At 45.8% G+C, this 23,363-nt stretch overlaps 1 protein-coding gene across 4 annotated transcripts in view; it reads right to left on the reverse strand.

Moving 5' to 3' along the window:
• Positions 1-23,363, reverse strand: part of ARHGAP24 (Rho GTPase activating protein 24) — a 399,589-nt gene that overhangs the window by 331,141 nt on the left and 45,085 nt on the right. The window contains exon 1 of one of the 4 annotated variants that reach the window (XR_014538431.1): positions 14,559-14,971. The exons of 2 other annotated variants lie outside the window; for them this stretch is intronic. The gene's annotated coding sequence lies outside the window, so the exon portion shown is untranslated. Of the gene's footprint in view, positions 1-14,558; positions 15,149-23,363 lie in introns of those variants that run through there. One more of the 4 variants, XM_083571257.1, reaches the window with a different exon arrangement.

A 23,363-nucleotide genomic window follows, 5' to 3' on the forward strand; every position in this document is an offset into this window, starting at 1 on the left:
TTCACTTTCCAGGGCATAGGCATGGCAATGGAACTCCTCTGCCTCATCTTGCAAGCAGGTAGCGCTCACCACCTTCGCCTCCCGATGCCAATAGGAAAACAATCGCCCCATCCCCAGTCTCTCTGCCCTACTGGACTCGCATTAAGATAGAAGGCAGGAAGGCAGGAAGATAATTAAGTACACCGTTGTAAGCACACCTTGGTCCATGATTTCTGTGGGAGCTGCAGCTTAGCCTGCCTTTCAGCTGCAGAGTAACTGCAGGTAGGGAGGAAATTGGGACAAGCAAGCAAGGGAAGCTCTGTCCGTTAGGTCATCTGGGCAAATTTAATCATGGTGCCCCACCCCACAGAATATCACTGGGGAAGGGACCCCGAAACAGGCATTTCCCACTATTGCCCTTTCCCCCTGACCCATAGGATCACGCCGTTTTTATTTGTTTGAATTCCTTGCATTCTTGTTTTCATTTATTTTAAAAAAGCAAAATATGCTTTTATACTACTGTTTTGTTGGTTTTATGCTGTCTTTCTGTTGCTTTTTGCATGCACGCTGCACACCGCATAGAGATTTAAAGAAAGATATTAGATTTTGTAAATGCTTTTAAATCAATGAAGAAATAAATGCACATAAATGGCGCAAGGGTTAATTTTGCTCTCTCTTTCCAAAGCGGTGTTAGGGCCCAAGGCCAGCCTGCAGTCTGTGTCAGCTCCGGGTTTTGGGGGATCCCTTGGGCAAAATGTCCTAAGTGGGACCCACTCCCTGACTGGGATCACCTCTTTCATGCTGCTGCCACTGCTCCCCATTGGCTGAGCATTTCCTTTTCGGCCCAATCCACACAGACCAGCACCAGATTTAGGGTGGTGCAGGTGGTTCCTCTACACAGGGCACCAAGTTGAGGAAGTGCAAAATATAAAAACAACCACCACCTATATTTATATAGCAAAGGTGCCTGGGTCATGCTGTAGGGTGGTTGTCCTTGTAGTTTTCTTTCCTTCCAGGGATGTCCAAAACCAGAGAAGTTTTCTCAAGATTGCCCAGGAAAGCAATGAAGAGAATTGCAGGGCTTAAGGTTGCAGAGTCAATCCTCATATGGGACAGTTGCGTATTCCTGCATTGCAGGGAGTTGGACTAGATGATCCTCAGGGTCCCTTCCATCTCCATGATTCTATGCATTCTATCTATGCATCTAAATCAGCGGTTCTCAACCTGTGGGTCCCCAGATGTTGCTGGACTACAACTCTCATCATCCCTGAGCTCTGGCCTTGCTAGCTAGGGAAGATGGGAGTTGCAGTCCAACAATATCTGGGGACCCACAGGTTGAGAACCGCTGACCTAAATGAATGTGTTTCTAAATGCATCAACATGTAGTGTTTAAAATATTTATTAACCACCCTTCATCACAAGATTCCAGGGTGATGTACGATAGGCAATCGGAACACAAAAATCCAAGAAGAATAAAGATATAGAAGATCAAGGGGCAATTGAGTCCAGTTCTTTGTCCCAAGACCAAGCAAATCACACACACACACCCAATATCCGTCTTTGCCATCCAAACCCCAGTGCATCACAGTCAGAAACCACAGTAAAGGTTGGTCAAGCAAATGGCTCCATGTGATTCAACCAAGATGCATTTTATGGAAGACTCAACAAATCATGAGACCTCTCTCGTCTCTCTGAGCAGGAGCAAAAATTCCTTCTGATCTCATGCACAGTGTTCAGTTTGGCCTTGAGCATGGTGCTTTAAAACTCATCTTCAAAAAGAAATTTGACTGGGGGCACACACATGTGTCCCTGATGGTCCACAGGAAAGGGTAAAAAAAAAAAATGTGTTTCAAGATCTTAAGGGAGGAATCATTCCTACTCTTCCCAAAGGCCATTTCTTGCAAAAGAGGTGCTCATATGGACAGTAAATCTGCAATCTGGTAACTTTCACAATCACTGCTATTCATTGCTAAAAGGAGAGTGTGATGCCCTGTCTCTTACGGCTTGGACACTATCAGGGATAGTGAACCTGTGGCTCTCCAGATGTTGCTGGACTCCAATTCCCATCAGCCCCAGCCAACATGAGCAAGGATCAGGGCCATGGGGAAACAGAGTCTCTCACAACATCTGGAGAGCCACAGTATCTGCATCCCTGCCCTACAGTAACTCCACAACCATTCATAAGCGTGGACACTCCTTCTGCATGATCTCTCCAGACTCAGTCCTCATCTGAGTTCCTCACCACCTTCCTTAGGGAAACACTACAGGAAAACATCTCCCTTGCTTCTTTGAGAAAACACTAAGAAGACATACCAGGTGTAGGGGAGAGGAAGTTTTGGATCACTCCATGTCAAAGCATTTAAACACAAACTCAGTGCAGATACCCAAATACAGTGCAGATGATGGAACTTCCAAGCTCAGCTGACTTTGGCTTGGTCCAAGCAGGAGGCCATCAGCAGCTGCCCACTTGATCAAGCAGTGAGCCTAATGGGTTGCAGTGGTCCAGTGTCAACCTGGTTTCTATGCAGTGGCTGCTGAAAAAAGCAACCTCCAAAGGATGGTCTCTGATTTAGTGGAGCTCGGGTGGCATCCTTGTGTACAGGAGATCTTTGGGTAATGAAGCACACCTACAGCACACACCTGCAGCCTCATAGTTAAGATGACTGAATATGGGTGACAGTGCAAATCCATGACTTACTGCTTAGTGATGGGGAAGGCAAAGAACGCTTACTTTTCCATGACCCATTGCTTTCTTACTGGTTCTTTTTTTAGTAATTTTAATTGGTTGTCATAGATATATAACTAGACAAATGAAACAAGAACTTAAAAAACCCAACACTTGGGATTTTGCCAGCAACTAGGTAATTATTGATGCCTTTAGAATATTCATTCTTCTGCTAAGTTTTTCTACAAGATTCCCCTATATTATTCCATCAGGGTTGCATGAAAACCTGCCATCTCCAACTAAATTGAGGTCTGACCCAAAATTGGGAGTATCAGAACCCTAAGAAGCATCCTGTAACAAATTTGCTAGAGGCTATTTAAGGGCAAAGACACTTCCATCCATTGATGGTATGGTGTCAGGAGTCGTGTCCAGACTATATGGGGTCAGCTTAAATTGTTGTGGCCTGATGATATGGGCAAGATGCCAGGAAGTGTCTGGACAAACACATGTCCTCTTGACCTTTGCCCATCCTGGTTGATTAGAACTTGATGGAGATGGGGAGAGTAACTGGATGGATTAATGCATTGTTGTTGACGGGCATGGTTCCAGCAGTCTTAAGGAGGTGGTACTGCGTCTTCTGTTTAAGAGACCCTCCATTGACCCAGAGTTCTCTGAGAACTATTATCAGCTGAATCTGTTGAGGCTGTGCAGATGTTGGATTGTTGCCTGAAGGCCATAGTACAAGGAAGAGCTTGTACTGGTTGCCCGTACGTTCCCAAGCCCAATCCAAGGTGTTTACATTGGCATATGAACCTCTAGACAACTCTCTGAAAGGATGCTTGCCTCTCCATCAATCTGTCTATACACTGAGATCAGCAGGGCAGGCCATTAATTCTTTCTTATTCCACCACCTGCAGAAGTATATGGGAAGTACATGACTAAACCACTTCTGGTGCAATGGGACACATGACAGAAACCAGAGTGCATGGAAACGGTGTTTACTTTCCCGCTGCAGCGGTGCCTATTTATCTACTTGTACTAGTGTGCTTTTGAACTGCTAGGTTGGCAGGAGCTGGGACAGAGCAACGGGAGCTCCCCCCATAGCGCAAATTTGAACCGCCAACCTTCTGATCGGCAAGCCCAAGAGGCTCAGTGGTTTAGACCACAGTGACACTTGCGTTTTTACCTTTACCTTGTAATCTACCCTGGGATCAATACGATGAAGGATGGTTTAACAAATCTAATTAAAGAAATGAAGAATTAAATAGGATATATATTATGCTAAATAAACAGGCACAACTATCCAGTGTTGTACATAGTCATCCTTCCCTCCGCCCCTTAAAACTAGAATGACTCATTTCATTATTTCCTTCACGTTTCTCACTCATCCCGGAGCAAAGTAATGGAAATCTAAACAGAAATGATACAAGCCTAAACAGGAATGTGCATTCGGGGCAAGGACTTCACTGCCGCCTAACTTTAGCAGAAGCTTAAAGATTCTTCCGACTCTGATCCCATCAGGTCCTGTAAGAAAGCAAAGCGCTCCCTCTTTCTTCAAGACCTGGATGTCGACCTACGCTTGGATATTGAAGGAGGAGGAAGAAGTTAAGGGAGACCTGTGGGCAGCAGCTGTGCAAATATTGCCAGCTGCCAGCAAGAATTGTCTTTTCAGGGTCGAAACCTTCTTATACTCAAAAAAATTAAAATAAAGTGAGGCTGAGGAAGGAAGCAAGCAACCATCCACTTTTCAATTAATAACCCAGTGCTCATTCATGCTTGCAAGACACAGTTTTGATCTAATTCCCGGAAAAGGAGACAAAACCTTAATTCTAGCATACTCAAAGAAAGACAAAGAAATCAGCTGCTAGAAGGAACAGGGGCTCAGGAGCTCCAGGCTGTGGGATGCAATACTTCTTAGATATTTTTCTTGAGCTGCTGGGTTTGCACGTAGCTCAGTTGGTAGAGCATGAGACGCTTAATCTCAGGGCTGTGGGTTCAAGACCCACATTGGCCAAAAAGATTGCTGCATTACAGGGGGGTTGGACTAGATGACCCTCGTAGTCCCTCCCAACTTTACAATTCTAGGATTAGTCAATCTGAATTTGTTGGTGAAGGGTGGCAGCTGGGTGAAGGGCGCAGGTGGCAGACACCTGCAACCTTGCCCTCCAAAGTTCCCTCCTCCAGCCATGTCTGCCCTCTTCTCATTTGCTGAGATAGACCATCCTGCTGTGGCTCCTTCCATATTTATTTTCCTCAGGCACACGCCGGGGGTCACAGGTGCTCAGCCAAGCAAGGAACCCAACCAAAGACCTGCTATAGGACAGCAGGCACCAAAAGGGCACAAAGCAACCATTCATCTCCAGCTGACCTGCTTTCTCAGGCATCCCACCCCATCTGGCGGCTAATGGATTGAGGTTGAATCCTGACAAGACAGAAGTACTGTCCTTGGGGGACAGGGGGCGGGCTGGTGTGGAGGACTCCCTGGTCCTGAATGGGGTAACTGTGCCCCTGAAGGACCAGGTGCGCAGCCTGGGAGTCATTTTGGACTCACAGCTGTCCATGGAGGCACAAGTCAATTCTGTATCCAGGGCAGCATCTCCACCCCCATCATCCAACCTAAACACTGAGGTCCAGCACCAAGGGCCTTCTGGGAGTTCCCTCACTGTGAGAAGCAAAGCTACAGGGAACCAGGCAGAGGGCCTTCTCGGTAGTGGCGCCCGCCCTGTGGAATGCCCTCCCATCAGATGTCAAAGAGATCAACAACTACCTGACATTTAGAAGACATCTGAAGGCAGCCCTGTTCAGGGAAGTTTTTAATGTGTGACATTTTAATGTATTTTTAATCTTTGTTGGAAGCTGCACAGAGTGGCTGGGGAAACCCAGCCAGATGGGCGGGGTACAAATAATAAATTATCATCATCATCATCATCATCATCATCATCATCATTACCATTATTATTATTATCTCCACCTGGAGGATTGCAAACACACCATTTCCCCTCTCTCCCAGCCAAAGGATGCTAACACCCAGGTTCCCAATAGTCTCTCTCACACTGAGTCACCTAGGAGATGCACTCAATCCTGTATAGAGTCAAGCAATGCATCTGAGTCCCATACAGCAAGGCAAGGCAAACAATGCTTCAGTGGGAAACTAGCAATGCGGGTGATGCCCTTATAAGCACTAGTTAAACCAGAATGCAGTTTACATGGTCCCAAGTGCAGGTCTTAAAAGCTTCTTTCCACATGTGAGGCCTCAAGAGCTTGCAGGAGGCTCAACGGCAATTTATGTTAGTGCCTGATCATAGTCAATGCAGAACTGAAAGCAGAAGAGAGGTATTTTGCTAAAAAAGAAGGAGGACAATCAAGCACACTGTCTGGTGTCTGATTGATTTTGGGGACATGCACAAAAATATCTGTTTATCTTTAACACATTTTTGTACCTGAAACTAAAATGGCCGCTGATTTCTGCCTAAAGCAGAACCGGAGGTGAATCTGAAGGTTCCTGTTCAGGCCAAACAGCCAATAGCAATTTTGAAGGGTGTTTCAAAATAATTAAGTGTTCAGCAAAACATCTCTCGAAAGTTTCTTGCCTTTCTTCACCAGAAGCAAACTAATGACCACTCTTCCATACAGTCACTACTCCAGACAGGAGCTCATTGGTGCTTGTTATTAACAACAAGCAGAGAAAAGGGTGCCAGAATATTACAGCTCTGCTCACAGAGTCCTGGTATCACATCATGGTTAGTCTAGCCTTTCTGGAAGGTTGAGAGCAGCCCCTGGCAAGAACGAATGTTTGTTTTCATGCATTTTTTCAATAGCAGGTCAGTGCCATTTGGCTTCCCACCATCGACACAGTTGGTCAGCTGTTCCGAAAGCTGTTTACCATCATACGCAGAGGGGTCATCCAACAGCTTGCTGAATTGCAGAAGGAACTGTCTACAGGCTTGCAAGAAAACATCTTCCTTGTTCCTGAGTGGCATTTAATTCTTGCAATACAGTCAGATCCACGCAAGCAGGACCTAAGCACAAGGCCACTCGCCCCTTCCTGCAGTTTCCAGTAACTGGTATTCAGAAGTGTTGCTGTCTCTAACCAAGGAGGCAGAGCACAACCATCATGGCTGGTAGCCATTGATCACCGTGAATTTATCCAACCCTCTTTTACAACTGTCCATGCTGGTAACTGTCACTGCTTCCTGGGGGAGCGAGTTCCACTGGTTAACCATACATTGTATGAGGAACCTCAGGTTGAGAACTTAATTCGTTCTGGAGGTCTGTTCTTAACCTGAAGCTGTTCTTAACCTGAGGTACCACTTTAGCTAATGGAGCCTCCCGCTGCTGCCGCGCGATTTCTGTTCTCATCCTGAAGCAAAGTTCTTAACCTGAGGTATTATTTCTGGGTTAGCGGAGTCTGTAACCTGAAGTGTATGTAACCTGAAGCGTCTGTAACCCGAGGTACCACTGTACTTTCTTTTATCTGCCCTCAACATTCCAACATTCAGTTTTATGGGATGTCCATGTATTCTAGTGTTCTGAGAGTGGGAGAAAAACGTTTCTCAATCCACTTCCTCTAGGCATAGGCCTATATACTTCTGTCATGTCACCACTTACTCTGTTTCCCCCTATAAATTAAACATAATAAACAAAGAAAGAAATAGCATAAACCTCCAAGTCTCACTATTTAAAGAGGAAAGACTTAGCTAACAAAGAGTAAACCAACCTAGGATTTTGCCCCCCTCCAAAAAAATGTAAAAATCGATCCGTCATGGTGCAAAGCTTCATAATATATATGGAAGAAAGCAAAGTAGAATGGAGTCAAAACAACAACAACAACTCAGGAAGCTTTTTTTCTGTTAGAAAATAGCTGAGATTTTTCTTTTGCTCACCCCTTGAAAAATAAGACAATTTGGCAGAATTATCTCTGCCCCTTCTTCACGGTGGGCTCCCCAACTTTTCTCCCCACAGTGGCCCGGAAACATCTCTGGAACGTAGTGTTAAAAGGTTGCTCAGACTGCCATCACAGCTGATGTTGCTACCTGTTACAATGGCAGCATCCTCCCCTTCCCTCGCAAAAAACCCCAAAACCCACATCTTAGGGAAAAGGTAACAAGCTATTCTAACACAGCTATTGGTGAGAGTGGCCTCATCCCACCAAGAAACTATAGGAGAGTTTATCCCCCCAGTAGAAGGATTAGGTGAAATTGCTCCCCACTTCAAGGCTCTGGTCACAGTTTGGGTGGGGAATTTCAGGAGCTCATTTACAAACAGCTGCAAAGCCAAGTGTCCAAACAGTTGCCTATACAATGCGCTTCCTCCTCTGCACACATACACAATTCCCAAGTGGCAGTACAATAATATGAATGAGTCAAAAATATTAAATAATTGTAGAGTTCTGGTAGCACAAGGATGGAAGACTGAAGAAACCCCAACTAAAGAATCATGGCAAGAAAAATTGACGGACTATGCAGAACTAGCAAAACTGACATATAAGCTATGGGACAAGGATAACTGTGACTTTAAGGATGAATGGGAACCCTTTACAAAGTATCTGAAGATACAGCAAAGTGAACTGGACTCCTTGGCAGGTTTTGAATAAACATTCACAAACTTTTTATTGATAATAATCAGCTAAATAGTTTGAGGATCTCTACAACATTGTAACATGCAGAAAACAGCAGTCTCAGAGAAACCAAAGACTGGAACTGAGGGAAGTCGGGGGTGGGGGCGGGTGGGTTTTATGTGGGAGGGAGGAAAAATGGGGGGGGGAAACAAGGATGATATGTTTTTGGATAATATGTCTTGTTTTAATTTTAAATAAAAAAAACTTTTAAAAATATATATTAAATAATTGTGAGCCAGTTTAGAATTCTTGGGGGGAAATCCCCCCCTTTTCTTTTTTAGCCTTCACACATGGCTGCTCATAATTGCTGGTCCATTTACACTTGAGCTGAGTGGGATTTGCATATCTCTACCATGAGTAGGGAAGAGCGCTGATGGCTGTTGGCCCACCTCCACTCATTCATGGAACCTGAGAATGTGTGGCTAGGTGCCTTACAAAATGCAAGACCTCTGATCTTGCAAAGAGGGCTATGTGCACATGTTGTATGCCAAGACATGGAGGTCGGATGAACACAGATGGCTGCATGGGCAGGACTGTAAAGCCCCGTGCATATGAGAAAATGCATGCCGGTCATAGCTTGGAATGCAGAAGGCAGATGAGCCAATCAATCAGAACAAGTAGATCCCATTCCCTGCAGCATTTGATTTTGATGGATTGAACCAGCTTTGTGCAAACTTCTTCGATGTTTATGCCAATGCTTTTCACATCCCAAATCGGCCTGCTTTTCTGGCCACAACATGAGCAAACATGAAAAGAAACACAAGGCTGGTCCAGCATGCCAAATCAGGAAGTCGTCTTTAACCCATTCAAAAATAATTGTCTGAATCACCTCTAAATAAAAGCCACTTTACAATGAAGTGGGCGGGTCTGGGGATTTAGACAGACGAGTCCTGGGTTTGAAACCCCTTGCTCGGCCTTGAAGCTCACTGGGTGCCCCTGGCCCAGTTGCATGCTCTTGTCCCAGCCTACCTCACAGGGTTATTCTGAAAACGAAATGCAATAGCCCTGTGGAGAAGGGATGCTGCTCAGTTGTAAGGAAGATGCTTTGCATGCAAGAGGTCCCACGTTAAATCCCCAGCCATCTAAATAATACTGAGCTAGAGGGACCAATTGGTCCGTGAAATATACTCGGAGTCGAGTGTGAATTTCATGCTCTTTATTCAGCTCATAGTAGCAATGAATGAAACTTTCCCCAAAACGTCTAGCTATATATACATTATTTACACAATGGGCCCCACATGATTGGCTAATTCCAGGCTGCCTCTGCAGGCCAATCTGGTTGCTGATTCACTTCATCCAGGAGCCTGATTGGCTGCTCATGCAAGCCAATCAGGTTGCTGAGTCACTTCATCCAGGAACCTGATTGGCTTCTCCTGCTGGCCAATCAGGTCGCTGATTCACTTCCACCAGGAGCTGGATTGGGTGGCTCCTGTAGATCAATCAGACTGCTACATTCTGGATCCTGTTGTTCTAGGATTCAGCTCAGTACATAACATTCCGTTTTCATGCAGCATGTAGGCTATGGAACTTGCTTGCTCCCAGTCCCACAAGAGTTAGTGATGGCCACCATGTTGGATTATTTCAAAAGAGGAATGGAGGAACAGGCTGTTGATGGCTACCAGCCATGATGGCTGTGCCCTGCCTCTGCAGTCAGTAATGCTTCTGAATAGCCATTGCTGGAAATGGCAGGAGGGGAAAGTGCTCTTCCCACAGGCATCTGGTTGGCCGCTGTGAGAACAGGTAAAGGCCCCCTGGACGGTTAAGTCCAGTCAAAGGCAACTATGGGGTTGCAGCGCTCATCTCGCTTTCAGGCCGAGGGAGCCGGCGTTTGTCCACAGACAGCTTTCCATGTCATGTGGCCAGCATGACTAAACCGCTTCTGGCACAACAGAACACCGTGACGGAAACCAGAGCGCACAGAAAAGCCATTTACCTTCCCACTGCAGTGGTACCTATTTATTTACTTGCACTGGCGTGCTTTTGAACTGCTAGGTTGGCAGGAGCTGGGACAGAGCCACAGGAGCTCACCCCGTCGTGGGGATTCAAACTGCTGACCTTCTGATCTGCAAGCCCAAGAGGCTCAGTGGTTTAAACTATAGTGCCACCTGTGTCCTTTAAGTGAGAAGAGGATCCAGAGTTAGATGGGCCATTGAGCTCATCCAACGGGCTCTACTTACGGTCTGATGAAGGCAACTTCATCCGTTCTGATGGTCTCCAGAGAGCCATTTCCATTCATTAAAAGACAACACTTGGGCACATGGCTCAGTAGAGTGTGACCCAGTTGGAGGAGGCTTCCCGCGCACCACCCACCTCTTGCCCAGCTCCCACTCATTTCAAAAGGGCTTGCATAGCAGAAGAACTGCTGCCTGCACTTTGCAAAAACTCTGCAGCTGAAGACATCAATTTGAATAGAAAATTTCTAACATCCTTGACGGTTTCCTTCCTGGGCTTTCCTGGAAAGCCAGCAAGGGAGTAGAACTCTGCAGCTTTGTTACACCGCTACAGGATGACATCTCCTCTAGTTAAATGCCCACTCACATATTAATGCCGCTCAAGCAACCAGGAAGAGCTTGATGCTGGAGCCTCCATTAGACAGTGTTTTATTTTATTTGGGGGGGGGGTTGCAGATAATTAAGTATCGTCGGGCAGATGCTCCACAGTTGTCTTTTCCAGCTCCTGCTCTTCCCAAGGGCGGCCACTGTAAGTAATGTAAATTTTTATTAAAATGCCTCCATGTTTCCAATGGCAAAGCAGAGCACCAGCCACCTGTTCTAATTGGAACACACAGCAATAGACCAGGCAGGAATGCCGTGCAGTGAACAGAGAGACCCTCACATATGGAGGGGGGGTTGAAAGAAAAATTGAAAGAGGGAGGGGAGCCCTTAATCTGAAACGCTGGAACAGCACAGGGGTCCTTTAATTGTTCTTCCCATCCATGTGGGAGCTGCGGATCTGACATGGCTAGGAGAACATTTAAAGGGCATCCATGCTCAGATGCAAAAGAATGTTTTCAGAGCATTGAAATGCCAATCTTGGGGTGCCAGGTGTAGCACAGCTTCACCCAAGCAGTGTTTTCTCATTCATGTCACAGAGAGCGAGGGAGTATTAATGAGCATACCAGTTCATTAATAACTCTAGGGGATAATGGGTACTTCAGAAGGCCAGATGGTCAGCCTAGGCTGGGGAGGATATGTGTGAAGTGAGAGTTCCCATGATCTCCAAACAGTCGAACAGGAAGGGCACCGGCGGCATGGCATGCAAAATCGCTCTCTGCCACCTGCTATGAACCACTTCCCCTTTTGCTCATTTTTGCACCACAGCAGCGCTGCATTAAACAGCCCACCGCCACTTAAAAACAACAACAACCTGGAAATGGTGCATATTTTGCATAGTTACAGCTACAGGTGTTTTTCAGGAGAAAGCTACATGCTAGGGATTGTCCCAGAAGAAGGAGCAACCTTGCCAGGACTTCTTAGGTCTCTCATCATTTGTGCTATTAGCAATTGTGTGGATTATTATTTTTTTAAATACAGCAAGCAGCTGTCATGGTGAGGCCTGATGGTGGGGTCCCTTCTTATGGTCCCAATCCAAATTGGGCCTTCAGCACCTGGCATTTGCATTGTAAGGAAATCTCCCGCTCATGTCAATAGAAACTTTGCTTTCTATTGATGCAAATGGCAGCTGTAGGGTGTGTGAGTTGGATTGGTGTGGCAGTGGGGAACAAAGGGTAAAGCCCACTCACTACCAGGGGCTAGATGCTGAGAGACACCCCTGAAAAGTGGAGCTAGGAGAATGCAACAGGTGCAATTGCACTGGGTGCAAAGCTTCTGGAACGCCACAACTATTACATCCACTGGAAGGCGAGAGGCGAGGGGCGCAGGATTTTGGAATCACCACTGTAATTTGAGACACCAGAGACCACCAGAGATTGCTCATTTCATGAATGACAACACGTCCAGTCTGGCCTTGAGATACACCTTTCTTCCTGTCCCATCCCCATCATCTCTTTTTCAAATCTATTCTTTACCCTTTTAAAAATGTTGACCCGCCTGCTTAGTTTAAGTTCATTATAAATTGTTTGCATTTCAATAAACTGTAACCTTTGCAGACCTCACGTTCATGTTTTCCCGTCACACTTTCTGCAATCCACTAAGATGGGGAAACTGTGTACCTCCAGATGTTGGACTACAACTCCAACCATCCTTGGCCATTGTCCATGCTCGTTGGGGCTGATGGGAGTTGTAGTCCAACATTCATCAGAAGGGACACAGGTCCCCCCACCCACTGCCTTAAGAGTGTAAACGCAGCAAACTGTCCTAAAGTATGAAACAGCCCCTGCTTTGTCTTCAGCGAAGGACCATGAGCGTCCTGGCCAGGGATCTGAAAACTGTTTTGTAACAAATCCAGTTCTGTAGCTCAGCAAGAGGAATAGATGAATTTGTCAGTTTCGGTTTCCTGCAGTTTTTCTCTTTTCCAATCTTAAAGCGGAGTTTCCCACATTTCTATAGCAATTTTGTGATTTACTTATTTATTAATCCTCATGGAAACTCACCAGCATTTTAGTGTGAATTTCTCTGAACTGCTTGTGGTCCCCCCCCCTTTTTTTTTTTGCAAGCAGTTCCCTAACATAATGCATTCTGGTACCTTATCTTCACTGCTATATACATTTAACACATCCTTACCCCAAATGTGAACCACCCTGAGATCTATGGGTATAGTGTGGTATAGAAATTTAATATAAATAAAGGTGCAAATTTTTGTACACATTTCTGGCTGAAAAACTTTGTATCAAAAGTTGCAGGAGTGAGAATTCTGCTGCATAATTTTTGTGCATCGGCTCAAAAAGTGCAAGTTGGGTAGTTTCTCATTAAAATGCAAGCAAAATTTATCCCCCTCCCCAAATGCTACTCAGTGTCAGAGCATCTAACTTTGCAAACCTAATGTTCCAGGTTGCAACCCTAGAATCCCCAGGTAGGATCCCTAACACAAACTGCAAGAGAGCCACTGCCGGCTGGTCAGTCTAGACAATACTGAGCTTGATGGACCAGTATAAAACATCTTCCTATGCAAATCAGCTTGCGGCACCTCAATAGCAACTATGTCCAGACGTCCCTGTGAGCTGATGATCAAGGGGCTAGTTCTTGGAGCACTGTGGTCCTTCAAGGTGGTCCTTGAAGCATAGGACAAGCCAAGTATAATGGACTTAAAGGGAATGGTAGCCGTGCCAATATGGAAGCATCCAATGGAAGCATTTTGGGTGCATCTCTAAAAGATGTAACCAAACTAAAGCACAAGCAAATGAGCACTCCCCTTCAGGAGAACTTCCTGAAAGTCTTAGAAAGGAAAATGACCACCAGCAGGTTGAAAAGCCTTAGGGAGAGGGAGCTCAGGGTATCTGGCAACGTGCTTTATTTTTCTGCAGTGTGCTCATTGGTAAGTATCACAAGATTCACATTAACTTGGAGAGAGCAGCCTCTTTTAAGAAATCTCCCTGTCTGCATTTCTGCTTCTCCTTGAGACTAGAGAAATATAGGCAGAACCATACCACACCGTAGCAAAGCAAACTGCAACCCTATGCACACTTTTTTGTGGGGCGAGCCCCGCAGAACACCTTGGGACTTTTACTCTGAGCAAACATGCATAGGATTTTGCTGCTGGGATATCCTAAGGCAGCCAGAATGATATAAGAAATCACCAAGGAATCATTCTTCATTGACTCGAAGCAGCAGTTAAGATACTTTTTTACTACCCAACTGCATCTCAGAATAATCACTTTACACAGAAAAGTCTACTTATTCATTCTTTCTTAGCAAATGCGTTGCACTGCAGTTATTCTGGAGAGCTAACAAGAAAATTTGCTGTAATCTCATGCTGTTGTGTGTAGATTTAAGATTCCTCGGGACTTCTGCGATTTGCTGTCAAAGGGGGTTATTAGAAAGTCTAACCTAATGATCCTGGTGGGGTCGGAAAGCCTTTTACTACAGAGGCTCTTTTCAAATCAGAGCAAGCATTGCTAAGGTGGGAATTTCAGGACGCAAAAAGATTGTAGAGAGATTGCTCTCCCCGCTCCCCAAAGTTTAAACGCGGATTCTATTTTTAACCTCCGGGAGGCGAGGTGCAGTCGTTCTTAAGTTCCTCATCACCCAGTAGAATCCTTTAAGCTGCTTCTCCCAAGACAAATGGGGCATTATCCGGCAGCTGCTGTCGTTGCTGCCGCTTCCTGGCCCGTGCTAAGAACCTGTCAGAAGATCATCTTAGCTGCACTTTTCTCACCAACGCTACTTCCACGCCACCTACCCTGTTCACAGCCTCCGCGACGGATCCGCAGCAACAGCAACAGTTCCCAACCAGAAGCGCCACCATAAACCAAGTGGGGGAGACTGAGTGAGCGAGTGAAAAGCCCTGACGTTTCCCGAGCTCACGCGGATATTCAAATCTGTGAACTTCTCTGTTAACTCCGTGCAGTTTCAAAAAGGAAATCGGAGGCTAAATTCAGCTGACAACTGTCGTTGCGCAAAGCTCTTCTCCGCCTCCCGGTTCAGCGCCGAGACCACTTGCAAACCATCCGAGGACCCTCACTTGAAAAGAGACCCAAGAGGAGGAGGAAGAAGAAGTTGAAGTAGTAATAGTCCTGGGATCTGGAACGGGCAGCCGTGCGCAAAAATGTGCCAATAACACCCAGCGCGCACGGGAGGCAGGGGAGCGCGCCGGGCCAGCCCTCCGCGGAGAGGGAGAGAGCTGGTTTCAGGTTTCACTCAGCAGCTGGCGAGCTTCTCGACGCGCAGGCTGCCCCGTCGAGGATCCCTTCTTAGCCGCACAGCTCACGCCTCCGGTATCTCTGGAACCCCGGGAAGCGCGGCGCCCTCAGCTGCGCGCCGAGCTCCAATAATGGCCCCATCCCTTCGCCACGGAGCTCCACTCCAGCTGCTGGGCAGCTTCCTCTTAACAGCTTGTTTCCTTGCATTCAGATCCCACCTTTCCCGGATACCCTCCAACGTTTCTCCGATGAAAATAGGGACATCCTATTCCATAATAATGATTTTATTATTTATACCCAGCCCCAGTCACTCTGGGCGGCTGCCAACATATATAAAAACATAAAACATTTAAAAAAAAAATACTTCCCTATCCAGAGCTGCCTTCAGATGTCTTCTAAAGGCTGTATAGTTATCTCCTTGGCTCTCTGGTCGCATAACTCCATACCCTCCAACATTTCCCCAATGAAAATAGGGATGTCCTAAAGAAAACTGGGACATTCCAGGCTCAAATCAGAAATTGGGATGGCGTCAGTAAATCTAGGATTGTCCCTGGAAAATTGGGGCACTTGGAGGGTCTGTTTCGTCCATGGAGGTCAAAGTGGGAAGAACATCAGCAAAGCCTGCTGGATCCAGTGCCAGATTACTAAACAGGCAGAGTAGTCACCGTGCTAGGGGCCCCACACCTTTTAGGGGCCCTGCGACAATAGATCGAAATAATTGTGATTTGATCTGGTAAGAAAATTACAACCAAGCTTGCTTGGTTCAGTGTTATCCCACTGGAGCACACACACGAGAGGGGACCGAGATTTTGACTGCCTAGGGACATCCACAGGGTTTAATCCAGCACTGGCTGGATCAGGCCAATGGCCCACCAAGGCCAGCATCCTGTTCTCACAGCGGCCAACAAGGTGCCTGTGGGAAACCAGAAAGAGGACATTAGCACCAGAGCAATGCTGTCCCCTGGTTTCTGGTTTCCAGAAACTAGTATTCGTAAGCACTGACCTCCAACTGTGGAGGTTAGAGAATAGCCATCACAGCTAGTAGCCTCTCTCCCATGAATTTGTCCAATCTTCTTTTTGAAAGTGATCCAAGTTGGTGGTCATTACTGCCTCCTGGGGACCAATGGTACCAAATAGTATGGGAAACAGCCCTACTAGAAAAATTAGCCAATAAACTGAAACAGGGACAAATAGAAGAAGACGTCTTCACCCCAGTATGGCTCCCCTTTATCACATACACAGCCCAACAAGACAGTGACAAAAATCCACCAACAGCATACAAATCAATATGGCTAACGTGATCCAAAACACCCACCCACCCCACTCACACATGAAAACAAAGACCACCACAGCCAACCACAAATGAACAGCCACACCCTAGGCCAACCCCAACCTCTCTCACCACCAAAGGAACACAAGCGAACAGCAAAGAACCTGCACAAGCAACGCTGACACCAAACCCTACATAAAGTAAGTAAAATAGAAACATCACCACCGAACCCCAACCCCAACCCCACCCATCTTCCCCCCTCCCCCTCTTTCCCCCTTTTCTTCCTAATGTCTCAACAAATGAAACTGATTTGTAAAAATGTTACATGGGGGGGGGGAATACGAGAGAGAGACATTGCACACACTTTTGTAAATCAAGAAAATATTTAATAAAAAAAATTACTGCCTCCTGGGGGAGTGAGTTCCATAGTTTAGCTATGGTGAACATGGTTCTTCCCCCTCCCCCCCATCATTTAACCCTGTGAGGTGCATTAGGCTGGAAGGCTGCAACTGGCCCAAAGTCACCCAGTGAGCTTCATGGCCAAGTGGGAATTTGAATGCCTGCCTCCCATGTCCTAGTCTAGCTTTCTAATCACTACACCACACTGCCTCTTTACTGCCCTATCTCTCCCTCAAAGCAGCCTGTTTCCTCCAAATACTGATGGAAGATTTCCAAACTCCACTCCTGCCTATGTGATCTACTTTCACGACTCCAGGAACCTTTGTATGTCCCAGAGCCAGGCTAGAGAGACCCCTAGTTTCCATGCAAGGACCCTGAGCCATATTTGGAAAAGCTGGGAGGTTCCAGTGAAGCCCAGTCAGGTTCCCTGGAGAGCTTAGCACTAAATGATGCTGCAGAACAATGCACAGTTTTATTTTGTTCCATGCCATTTATAGAATCATAGAACTGGAGAGTTGGAAGGACCTCAAGGGTCCTCTAGTCCAACTGCCTGCAGTGCAGGAATCTCAACTAAAGCATCCACAACAGGTGGCCATCCAAGCTCTGTTTAAAAACCTTCCATGAAGGAGAGTCTACCACCTTCCAAGTTGTCTGTTCTGTTGTTGAAAGGCTTTTACCGACAGAAAGTTTTTCCTCATTCTAAATTATGTCACAGTGCTGGTGTGAAGGTAACATGGGGCATCTTGTAAGTTCCTTAAAAGAAAGCCAGGGTCTGTATATACAGTGGCACCTCGGTTTTCGAATGTAATCCATTCCAGAAGACCGTTCAAGTTCCAAAACGTTCAAAAACCGAAACCTCAATACAGAAGCCTCAAAACAGAAAACTCAATACAGTGGTACCTCAGGTTACAGACACTTCAGGTTACAGATGCTTCAGGTTACAGACTCCGCTAACCCAGAAATAGTACCTTGGGTTAAGAACTTTGCTTCAGGATATGGACAGAAATCATGCTGCGGCAGCAGGAGGCCCCATTAGCTGAAGTGGTACTTCAGGTTAAGAACAGTTTCAGGTTAAGAATGGACCTCCAGAATGAATTAAGTTCTTAACCTGAGGTACCACTATACAAAAAACTCAACACGGAAGCTGTGTGGCATGTTCAACTTTTGAGGCACGTTCAAAAACCGAAGCATTTATGGTGTTCGAAAACCGAAATGTTCATCAATGGAGACGGTTGAAAACCAAGGTACCACTGTAAACAGTATTTATGCATTCTGTTTTCACATATATGGTTTACAGAAACACAAAGTGGTTTACAGAAAGAATAAAACAATGAAATTATCAGTGCTTTAAAGAAAACCATTTAAAACTTTCTAGAATAAATTAAGATCAACAATAAGCTAAAAACTAGATTGAAACACATGTCAACATTCTGCCTACTTTGAAGCAGTAAATGCTTCTGAATGCAAGAATCAGCTTGCGGGTTTCCCAGAGGTATCTGGTGGGAACAGGATGTTGAAATTGGCCGGCCACTATGTTATTGATTGATCCTTGACTACAACAGCAGTACTTTTTGCCTAATCATTAAGCAAGAAGTGGAGTCAGGCTCCCTATGCCAACCTTAGCTGGGGCTCTAGCCCCTTATGCCTGCAGGGTCCCAGGTGTCACCTCTCAGAGCAGGATGAGGAGGAGCCTGAGGGATGCTCGCCAGGGATTTCTTACACCAGGGATCGAACTGGGATCTTCTGTGTTCAAGGGCAGATGCTCTACCACTGAGCTCTGCTCCTTTGCCTGAACCTAGGACCTTCTGCATGCTACCCTGATTGACTTGTAAACACTGCAGAGGGTACGGTTTTGACACCACTCTGCATAACATCAACACTCCCGATAGTTTAACAACTTTGACAGCAGCTCAGAGGCTCCTAACGGAATAAAGCAAACAGTAGGAGAATGTCTATAACATGCTAAAAAGGGAGGGGACTTGCGCAATTAGATGCGAAACGCAGCAGGATACCTCTGCTTGCCTGAGGCTTGGTTTGCTGCCAGCCACTATCTCCCAGGGAGGCCTTGCCAGAGTGACATAAGTAAGAGAAAGAAGCCTTTAAGTGGGTTGGGAGGATCTCCAGCAGCAAGGAGCAAGGCAGCTCTCTGATGAGGTGCTCATACTCGGGGGGGGGGGGGACCTGCAGGTTATGGAGGGAGGCAATTGGCAACCCTGAAACAAGTCGTTTCCCCCCCCCCCCCCCACAGCTGTTCTCTTGCATCTTTGCATGAGCAAGAAAGCCCCACGAATACACAAAACACTGCTGGTTTAAAAAGGGATAGGAAATTGCTGCTTAAAAGCTCGACTACCCCAGGGAGCATTTCCAATTACACAGAAAGAAATGAGGGGCAACACATAAACTGACTAGATAAAAGAAGATGATGAAGAAAAGAAAAGCAGGGTGGGAAAGAAGGCAACATAAAATAGACTCTTCCAGTTGCAAGTAGAGATAATGCAAGGAGCCCTTTGGGAACAGCATGCCAGTTTTGCCGGCACCATGATATATGTGCAAGGTTAAGACAAGAGAAGACTGGCAAATCAAGTTAATGGAATACGCCGAAATGGCGAAACTAACTGGAAAGCTCAGAAAACAAGACAGCAAGAAATTCAGAAAAGAATGGGAAATGTTTATTGTATATATGTGAAAGTGTTGTAAACAAGTTAACACATCAGCAGGATTTTAAGGACACTTGTAATTTTAGAGATATACAGTGGTACCTCGGGTTAAGAACTTAATTCGTTCTGGAGGTCCGTTCTTAACCTGAAACTGTTCTTAACCTGAAGTACCACTTTAGCTAATGGGGCCTCCTACTGCCGCCACACAATTTCTGTTCTCATCCTGAAGCAAAGTTCTTAATCCGAGGTAATATTTCTGGGTTAGCAGAGTCTATAACCTGAAGTGCCTGTAACCTGAAGCGTCTGTAATCCGAGGTACCACTGTAATAGGAAAAATTGAATGAATTTGTTTTTGGAATAGTAATGATATGCAGTTGAAAAGGAAAATGAAGGAACCAGGGGAGGGAAGTCACGGGATTTGGAGGACCCCTATTTTCCAATTTGAAATTGTTTTGGCATATAGTTGTGTGTGTGTTTGTTATTAATGTTTTTGTTGTGGTGATTTTTACTTTTGTATGGTTGGAAGAAAATCAAATATATATATATATATATAATTTATATATATATATATAAATTTTATATATATATAAAATTTAAAAGCCTTTTCCAGCCTGATGCCTGCTTTATTTACTTATTCATTTATTGCATTTATATACCAGCTTTTCTCACCTCCTTTAACCCCCATAACAACCCTGTGAGGTAGGCTAGGCTAAGCGGCAGTGACTCGCCCCCAGTTTCATGGCCAAATGGGAATATGAACCCTGGTCTCCCAGGTACTAGTCCAACACTAGCCAATGGCCAGGGAAGATGGGTGATGTAGAGCACTTTGAGGAAGTGCCATAACTCAGCGGTACGGCTTCTACTTTGAGTAGAGCTAGTGTTGAATAACATGCTCTTAACAAAAAACTGAGGCAAGATGGTAGCAGCAATTTAGCAAAGTTGTTTACGCAGGCCCATTTCCATTATGTCTTCTTCAGAAAACCTTCTCGGAGCCAATTTAAACATCACCCTGCCCCAACGCGGTTGGAAAGCACTGCTCTGGGGCAGCGTGTGTCACACCCAGCATAATGTATAAGGGTGTGATCCTGTGCATACGTATGGACAGACACTGCCGCCTTTGTTTCGTTTGACTCCTCTTGCAGGCGCCTGTTTGGCTCCTGGCATGGTACCATTATGCGCCCTATACCAAAAGAAATCGATCAGTGATGGAAATGATAGAGTAGCCTGGTCTGTTACTCATTAAACATGAAAACTGGTCCCTGCAAGAGGTCAGAGGTCCAGAAGGACAGCTCTCTCCATCAGCCACAGACTCCTGATTTTTGCATGTTTCACTTCCAGCCTAGAGCAGCTATTCCACCTCTTCTTCTAGCCACCACTAACCACTGATTTTCATTACTTGTTGTTGTTTATTCGTTTAGTCGTGTCCGACTCTTCGTGACTCCATGGACCAGAGCATGCCAGGCACTCCCGTCTTCCACTGCCTCCCACAGTTTGGTCAAACTCATGCTGGTAGCTTCGAGAACACTGTCCAACCATCTCGTCCTCTGTCGTCCCCTTCTCCTTGTGCCCTCCATCTTTCCCAACATCAGGGTTTTTTCCAAGGAGTCTTCTCTTCTCATGAGGTGGCCAAAGTATTGGAGCCTCAGCTTCAGGATCTGTCCTTCCAGTGAGTACTCAGGGCTGATTTCCTTAAGAATGGAGAGGTTTGATGATCTTGCAGTCCATGGGACTCTCAAGAGTCTCCTCCAGCACCATAATTCAAAAGCATCAATTCTTCTGCGATCAGCCTTCTTTATGGTCCAGCTCTCACTTCCATACATCATTACTTAGCTGTTTGTTTTAAAAAAGTGATGGGGTCTTCTCTCTCTCTCTTTAATGATATCAAAGGAACAATCCATTGGGTAGATAAAGGATTGGTAAGTTGTGTGATTACTACAGCAAGGTTAACTTGAGCAAAACAGGGGAGGTCTTACAACCTTCCTTCCTTCAAATAGTGCTTTGTTAAACTGTGGGATACAGAATGGGAACAGTCCACAGCTCAGTGGCAAAGCACCTGCTTGGCATGCAGATGGTTCCAGGTAAAATCCTCAGCACCTTCAGGTAGGGATTGAGGGGAAACCATCCCTGAAACCCTGGAGAGCTGCTGCCAATCAGCATAAACAATATTGAGTTAGATGTGTTAGGATTTTTATCCATCTGTGCTGCTCCAGCAGTAGCACTATGTTTGTGTATATCATGTGAGTGTCTGAAAGAGCGTGAGACAGGAAGTCTCAGCACCGTTGGAAGTTAGTTTCACTTCTGAATGTGTTGCTGTTTCTGTCCTGGTGCTCAAAGAGCACAGATATGCTGATGGATTCTCTGTATATAGACTGTAAAATAAAGTACAGTGGTACCTTGGGTTAAGTACTTAATTCGTTCTGGAGGTCCGTTCTTAACCTGAAACTGTTCTTAACCTGAAGCACCACTTTAGCTAATGGGGCCTCCTGCTGCTGCCATGCCGTTGGAGCACGATTTCTGTTCTCATCCTGAAGCAAAGTTCTTAACCCGAGGTGCTATTTCTGGGTTAGCAGAGTCTGTAACCTGAAGCGTATGTAACCCAAGGTACCACTGTAGTTTAGAGCTACTGATTGACTCTTTCTTCTGCTATGATATGCCAGAAGACGAGCGTGCTCCTCTCGGGAGGGAGGGGTCACTCGGGAGGGAGGGGGGAGATTTATAGCCAGAGGGTGACCACCAGAGAGACGCCCCGGAGTCTTGGGAAGATGCCGGCCTTCCCGGGCGTGTTTCCAACAAGATGGACCACTGGTCTGACTTGGTACAAGGCTTCCTATATCCAACTCATTGCATCAGAAGCAAGGATAAAAGATAGCATACTGCTGAGGTTAACTGGAATCCTGTTTCTGAACATCTTTTTAAAAACACATCTTTTTAAAAAAATATATTAAAAATCCTGAAAATACGTCAGAGTAATTGTTAGAGAGTCAGACTAGAACCTGGAAGATTGGGGTTCAAATCCTCACTCAGCTATGAAGGTCACTGGATGAGGCTAGACTCTGCCTCTCATCTTAACCTCCCTCACAGGGATGTGGTGGGGATTAAATGAGGGTGGACGGAAGCACATACTCCACCTTGAGGTACTTGGAGAAAAAGGTGCCATCAAACAATGTTATCAGGATATGAAAGTGTGTGTTTTAGAAATGGAATGCATTAGTTTTTGAGGTTCCAGAGGGTTTGGAGACCCTCTGGAGAAGGTTTTAAGAGGTACAACAGGTGTTGAAGAGGAGGAAGCTGATGTCCCTCTGGATTCCATGCCGTGCATTTGAATTGTGAGAAACAGAAAATATTTCTTAACGAGTAAAAAATAATGATGGGGATAATTGGGCCCGAGTGCTATGAAGAGGATAGTTTTTGGTGCTTTGCTCCCAGCAGAAAGGCTTCATTACGATCAAGGGAAGCGGTGGGGGGGGGGGGAGGTTTGGAGAAGGGCAGACAAGTGGAACTTCACATCTCATGGAAGCGGCTTGCACGGTTTCTGGACATGTGGGATGTTATGTAAGTCAACAGAAATCCTGTTGCTCCCCTTGCTCATTTACACATCTGCCAACTTTCCCCTTTCCAGCTGACAGTCTTCTCTTTTGGAGTGAGTCTGGAAATACGGCCAAGAATGTATTTATTACTACTGCAAATTCTCACAGTGGAAACTCCCACTGAGAATGAATTGAATTCACTGTTCAGTTTTAGGAAGCCCGGCTCTAGCCAAGGCCTTGAGTTCATCTGCTTTTTTGTTGCTGTTGTTGTTCTCTTTAAATGATCATTTGATGATCCTTCCCATTCTCACTGTAACCACTTGTAGCAATGGAGAGGGGGAATCAATGAAGAGCCCACAGCATATGCCTTGCAGGCAGGCAGGCAAGCCGGGCGTCCCACTTTGATCTCCAGCTCAGAGAGGTAGCAGGGCAGAGGAACAGTCTCCGGCCAAGAACTTGCAGAGCTTGCAATCAAAATAGACAGGACTAGCC

The sequence above is a fragment of the Podarcis filfolensis genome, assembly GCF_964270895.1.
Source record: "Podarcis filfolensis genome assembly, chromosome: 9".
NCBI classification, from domain to species: Eukaryota; Metazoa; Chordata; class Lepidosauria; order Squamata; family Lacertidae; genus Podarcis; species Podarcis filfolensis.